The sequence below is a fragment of the Bidens hawaiensis genome, unplaced genomic scaffold (assembly GCF_021521415.1).
Source record: "Bidens hawaiensis isolate Kalapana, Puna unplaced genomic scaffold, B.hawaiensis_p1.1 tig00018993_1, whole genome shotgun sequence".
NCBI lineage: Eukaryota > Viridiplantae > Streptophyta > Magnoliopsida > Asterales > Asteraceae > Bidens > Bidens hawaiensis.
Window position 1 is genome coordinate 64742 of NW_027492888.1, and position 7105 is coordinate 71846.

A 7105-nucleotide genomic window follows, 5' to 3' on the forward strand; every position below is an offset into this window, starting at 1 on the left:
TTATACGGGGCAGGCAGAAAAACAAAACAAAATAGTAAGGGAAGCTGTTTTTGAGCTTAACATTTAAGGGATAAATATGGCCGGTTCAGACAACATTTAGAAGTTTTTGTCCGGTCTTTTCTGAAACTTAACACGTGCCAGTTTTTAATTTGAGGATGAATCTCGTCAGAACGCCTCACAAAATGACGCCCGGTCCAAATTTCCATTGATATTTATGAAATAATTGAAATTTAAGGGTTATTATTTTCTCTCTCTATAAAAATGATCTATTTTAAAAGAGTGTTATAAATATAGATATTATTATTTATCAAGAACTAATAATATAGATTTGTTTGTTTCTTAAGTTTTCTCCTCTTATAAATACTCTTTGATATTTCATTGTAATACAAAACAAATAAATACTAGAATAGAAGCAAAATTAATCGGGTTTCTTGGAGAGAAAGAGAATTGAAGGCTTACAAATACCTATACCTATTTTCCTTTCTTTCTTCCACCAATTCTTGGAGCCAACACGATAATAATAATAATAATAATAATAATAATAATAATAATAATAATAATAATAATAATAATAATAAAATTAATCGGGTTTCTTGGAGAGAAAGAGAAGTTCGCTCTTGATAGCATGAGGTACTGATTAATTACGCACGCTTTTATTATTCTTTATTCTTATGGACTAGTGAAATTATATTATTAATATTTGTTTGTAGGCAAGAGACTAGGACTTCAACCAGCTCCATGACTTCAGTCCCCAAGCCGCTTAAGTTTTTGAGGCCGCATTACGCTACTTTAAAGTCTTATTACGAGACAATGCCGGCTTCGGATGTGAAGGTAACCTATCTCTTTCGTTTTGTATTATGTTTTTTCGATCGTTGTGATTTGATTTTGTTTTTGGTTGCAGAAATTGCTTGCGGATATACTGTCGGTTTTGGCTTTGACAATGTCTGCGGAAGGTGATCGGGTACGTTTAAACGTGTTGTCATGTAGTTTTATAGGTGATCGGTTTTGCTGATGTTTTCTGCGTTTTTTACATTCAGGAGAGTTTGAAGTATCGGTTGCTTGGTTCTGAAGGTGATATTGGTTCCTGGGGTCATGAGTATGTTAGGTAATCGATTTGTTATCCTTGGTTTTTTAAATGTTAATGATCGTGTCATTAGTTATAACTGCAACATACGATATCAGCTATATTTTCCACATGTAAGCATTATATAATACGTTACATATTACAACGTGACAGCTTTTTTACGTATCAGAGGTATTCTGCATTCTCTTGTATGATCTGTTAATTGGTCTTGTTATTCATTGTGTCATTGTAGGAACCTGGCTGGTGAAATTGCACAAGAGTATTCGAAAAGAGTTGTACGGTTTTCTATCTCAAACAATGTTATTTATTCATTTCTTTTTCAATTTTATTTTGTTTTGCACGCGACATTACATATATACTTATTTCTAACTTTGTGCCAATTCAGAACGAGGAGGCAAACGTAGATGATCTTGTAGAGCTTGTTGAACAAATTGTTGCTTTTCACATGAAGGTATCTCACTTATTTGTTGCTGTCTTTGCACCTGTTTTTATTCATGTTAGTTTCTTATCTAAATACTACTTTATCTATTATTGCAGCATAATGCAGAACCTGAGGCTGTAGACCTTTTGATGGAGGTATTTTGCTTTATGATCTTTGATATACTTGATCTACTATTCTAAAAGATTGAATATGAATCTGTGCATTGAATAATTTCAGGTTGAATATCTTGATCTACTTGTGAAGCATGTTGATAAAACCAATTACAAAAGAACCGGTCTGTATCTAACAAGTTCAGCAAGGTAGTGTATAGATTATAGTTATGTGTTCTTGATCCTTATATGTATGCTTGTCACACATCACATGCTTATGTACCGCGTATGTGTATTTTTTATTTCAAATGTAGTTACCTTCCTGGACCAGATGACGTGTCAGTTTTGGAAATTGCATACGCAATCTACTGCAAATTTGAGGAATTTCCACGTGCACTTCAGATTGCACTTCGACTTGACAACATGCAGGTTTGTGTTTCATGGTTATTTGTATATTTTTTCTTTGATATATGTTGTATAACTGTATACCTTTTCCATTTGTATAATAACATAGGCCTGTAAACGAACCATTCCCAAAAGAACACGTTGTGTTCATTCATTTTTTTTAATTTTACAAACAATAGAACACGAACAGTTCAACAAACGGAGTTTTCTTGTCCGTGTTCGTTTGTTATGTGGTCGTGTGCGTTCGTTAACAGTATAAACAAACGGTTCACTGACATAACGGACTTAAAGGGATAAAACCAGACTTAATTAAAATGAGTGATATTTTATTTTAATAAGACTAGACCAAATTGTGTTGGGCTTAACAATTTGAATGAATACATAAAGGAACAAACTTAAACAAACACAACTAATGAACGTAAACGAACGAACATATACGATAACGAACGAACATAAATGAACAAAGGAGACATGTCTTCTTGTTCATTCTTTTAACTAAATGAACAAAAGTATATGCCCATATTTGTTTGTTTGCTAAATAAATATGCCAAACGGTTCACAAAATGGTGCACTTAACGTTTGGTCCATTTACAGGCCTATTTTTACCCAAAAATTGCACAACTGAACATAGCCTTTGGGCGAAAATTAATTTTATTTACTTGGAAGTTCATTATAACAGAATCTGACAGAACCTTTTGCTTGTATGTTAGGGTAAATGTTAACTATTTTAACGATAAGATGATTAATATTTTCTGTATTCTTTTGTATTCAATTCGAGTTCTGATATGTCATTGGATGTTTTTTCAACAGCATGTGAAGCAGGTTTTCACTTCCTGTCCTGATCTATTGCGGAAGAAGCAGTTTTGCTACATTCTTGCTCGGCAAGTAAGTATTAATCTTCATAAGCTGTTTGTTTTCTCTTAATTGATTGGTGATGACTGTTAATCCTTCATAGCTTTATGAACTCTAAAGTTGCCTTTTTTGTGTAGGGTACAAGTTTTGAGCTTGATGAAGAAATGTGTGCTGATGATGAAGACCAAAAGGCCTTACAAGAGATTATCAACAATACTAAATTAAGTGAAGGCTATCTTACCCTTGCAAGAGATATTGAAGTCATGGAGCCCAAATCTCCTGAAGATATATATAAGGTTTGAACCATTTTAATCATGATATCATTATATCAAAATAAATTATAATAATCACTAATATAAATGTTTTGTTACTTTCATCAGGCACATTTACTTGATGGTCGGGCAAGTGCTGGTGCTGGTGTCGATTCAGCTAAACAAAACCTAGTAGCAACGTTTGTAAACGCATTCGTGAATGCTGGTTTTGGTCAGGTGTGCTATTTATATAAGCACATATATGATATATTATTCTGTTTTGTGATAAGTTTCTGTAGTGATTTGTTTCTGTTCTTTTTTAAGGATAAATTAATGACGGTTTCATCAGACTCTTCTGGCAGCGGTTCTTTGGGAAACTGGCTTTTTAAAAACAAAGACCATGGGAAAACCAGTGCTGCTGCAAGTTTGGTATGTAAAAGCTGTTCTAATTATTTTATTTTAGTTTACAATGTTTGCGTATGAAATGTAATATATGTTTGTACTATTTAGGGAATGATTGATCTTTGGGATGTTGACACTGGGCTTGCTCAACTTGACAAGTATTTTCATAGCAATGATAATCATGTGACAGCTGGCGCTTTATTAGGAGTTGGGATTGTAAACTGTGGTATCAGGAATGACTGTGATCCGGTGAGTAGTGAAACATTGACATTTTATATGTTAGTGGCTATGTGACCATCTGTTTGATATCTTGGTTCTTTTGGTTGTTTTTCAGGCTTTGGCACTTCTTGCTGATTATCTGGATAAAGAAGATTCTTCTATTAGAATTGGTGCTATAAACGGTCTTGGTCTTGCATATGCAGGCACACAGAATGAACAGGTTTTCATTTCTTTTATCTTTCTAATTGAGTTTTCTTTGTATATATTGTAACTTTGAGAACCAATAATATGCTGAGAACTGCAAGAGTCACCTCTTGCACCATATATTATATAAGTTGACTAGAACGCATGGGGATATCAGTATTTTTAAGATTTATTTTTAAGAAATATAGCTAAGTCTTTTATCTAATGTTGGCTTAAATAATTAGACTCAAATTCTAACTTGAATAAAACTTGCACATACAAAACAGTAACCTAACCCTCCATTTATACCAAAATTATAACTTGTTTCCCAAGACACCTAATTAGACTCAAATTAGCATAACAAGCAAACCTTAATATTCTTGCCATACTAAATAAACATACCAAATTAAACCAATAAACATACTAAAAAACTAAAACCATCCTTCAAACTTCTTACAGTTTACCTTTTCAACCTTCACATGTGAACTAATTAGGATTACTTCCAACATCTGAACGCATATAAGCACATTTTTATATATTTAAAATAAAATTCAGGAGAGGAAAAAAAATCAAGAGTGGGGAGGGAAATAAAAATGTGTTTTTCAATTTTACTTTTTTTGTTTAAGCGAAATGTACACATCTTATGCTGTTCTCAAGGTACTGTTGGCTCTGAAAAGAACGCTCTCCTATATAAATAAGAGTGTGTGTGTGTGTATTATATAATGCGTTTTTGGTACTTTTCAGATACGAGACAAACTAACTCCCATTCTTGGAGACCCGAAAGCACCACTAGATGTGATTGCTTTCACAGCAATTGCACTAGGTTTGGTGTAGTTGGCTCGTGTAACGAGGAGGTTGCCCAAGCACTAATCTTTGCACTTATGGACCGAAGTGAGTCAGATTTAGGAGAGCCACTCGTCCGACTATTACCTCTCGGTTTAGGCCTTCTTTACCTCGGGAAACAGGTGCAAAAAATGCAATTTGCAGAACCCATTGTAATATCCTAACAAGCAATAAACTCCAAAATTTGTTTTTGTTTAATAGGATTGTGTGGAAGCTACTGCTGAGGTGTCAAAAGACATTCAATGAAAAGATCAGAAAGTATTGTGACATGACCCTGCTATCTTGTGCCTATGCTGGAACTGGAAATGTTTTGAAGGTTCAACATTTTCTTGGTCAATGTGCCGAGCATCTTGAAAAAGGTGAAACTTTTCAGGGTCCAGCCGTACTTGGTATAGCCATGGTGGCAATGGCTGAGGAACTAGGTCTCGATATGGCAATCCGTTCTTTAGAGCATCTTTTACAATACGGTGAACAAAATATTAGAAAGACAGTTCCACTGGCTCTTGGTTTACTATGCATATCAAATCCAAAGGTGAATGTTATGGATACACTGAGTCGACTCAGTCACGATGTAGATGCAGAAGTTGTCATGTCGGCAATTATTTCATTAGGGTTGATAGGTGCAGGCACCAACAATGCTAGAATTGCTGGCATGCTTCGGAATCTTTCAAGTTATTACTACAAAGAAGCCAATATTCTTTTCTGTGTAAGCAACTAATGCTCTTATATATATATATATATATATATATATATAATTTTTAAATTGCAAGTTAATAAGAACATTATTTTATATTATTATTTATTATCATTACAGGTGCGAATTGCTCAAGGTTTTGTACATATGGGGAAGGGTTTGTTGACTCTGGCTCCTTACCACTCGGAACGATTCTTACAATCCCCGTAAGTAGACCTATTTGTACATGATATCTGTTTTTATTTTTGTAGAAATGTTGCATATATGCGTTCTTGTTTCCTAATAGAAGATGAATCATTTATATGCATATTTGCAGAACCGCTCTTGCTGAACTTGTAGTATTACTGCACGCGTGTCTTGATATGAGAGCTATAACTTTGGGAAAATATCACTATGTTCTCTACTTTGTTGTTCTGGCTATGCAGGTTTGTATTATCACCCGTGTTTAAGTTTACCTGCCTGTTAAACCCAAATTGACCCGTTTGATTATGAACTAGAATGCACTAATTTGTGATTATTCTTTAACAGCCTAGAATGTTGCTGACTGTGGATGAAAATTTGAAACCTCTATCGGTACCAGTTCGGGTGGGTCAAGCTGTTGATGTTGTGGGCCAGGCGGGTCGGCCCAAGACCATCACAGGTTTCCAGACCCATTCCACCCCTGTTCTCTTGGCTGCTGGAGATAGAGCTGAACTTGCAACAGAGAAGTATTACTTTTTTACATTGTTTTTTGTTTACTTATGATTGTAGAAGTATGTTTTTTTATCTTTCTAAAATGTTGGTTGTTTTTCTATGTAGGTATATTCCTCTATCTCCTATTCTTGAAGGATTTGTTATTTTGAAAGAGAACCCGGATTACAAGGAAGACGCCTAGACCGGTGGATTGTTTCATGGTTTAAAAGATGGGATTTGGTGGAAATTTGAAGTAATGTGCTGCCATGGGACCCGGGTGTGATTATGATCCGGGCTTAAGTTTTGAAGGCTTTTTTTTCTAACATGTTGGATGCTTTTGGTTTATGGTTGATTTATGTTTAATGTTGCTGTTAAAAAATAGATTTATGTTATGCCGTATGCGGTTAGCTATGTGACATTATGAGCTTGTATACAAAACACTGATTTCAAGTTTTCAACAAATGCTTTCTCACAACAAAATAGACAATGTTCGTTTTGTCTAGACATGTTTTGCAGATATCAGATATGTTGTCTTTGATATTAGTTCATGTTACTCTTAGATTTCATTGTAGTTGGTCAATGATTCTTGATTTGATCGATTAGGGAGTCAGACTTAACGTCCAGTTATTGCCATATGTATGCACTTGTGTTCTCGCAGCATCGAGAACGATACTAATAAGATTTTGACTTCTCCGTGTATTTTAATTCTCTCTAGAATCAGTCTGAAAACCTACCGCCTGTCAATGTATTAAACTTGTATTTCCACTCTAGACCCAATTGTTAACAGAAATATTTAAGTAGACTTAGGTAGGATTTACTTTCTTGACATGGGTGTGAGTTTGAAGTTGGTAATTCTTTTTCACACCAAGTCTATTGGGCATTCCTTCATTTCGATCTTATCTAATTTTGCATACCGATGTACGATCGAAAAATAACTTCCGTTAAAAGACAGCTATATCCAAAATTGTT

At 34.4% G+C, this 7105-nt stretch overlaps 1 pseudogene across 1 annotated transcript; it reads left to right on the top strand.

Annotated features, from left to right (window-relative positions):
• Positions 1–611: 611 nt before the first annotated feature.
• LOC143557511 (26S proteasome non-ATPase regulatory subunit 2 homolog A-like) lies at positions 612–6632 on the top strand (annotated as a pseudogene). Its single transcript, XR_013139590.1, has 21 exons — positions 612–630; positions 711–831; positions 902–961; positions 1038–1105; positions 1317–1359; positions 1470–1535; positions 1622–1660; positions 1743–1825; positions 1930–2044; positions 2831–2905; positions 3010–3168; positions 3253–3360; positions 3448–3552; positions 3634–3774; positions 3860–3964; positions 4672–4892; positions 4972–5476; positions 5585–5670; positions 5781–5889; positions 5993–6171; positions 6263–6632. The product of XR_013139590.1 is annotated as a 26S proteasome non-ATPase regulatory subunit 2 homolog A-like (transcript).
• The last annotated feature ends 473 nt before the right edge of the window (positions 6633–7105 follow it).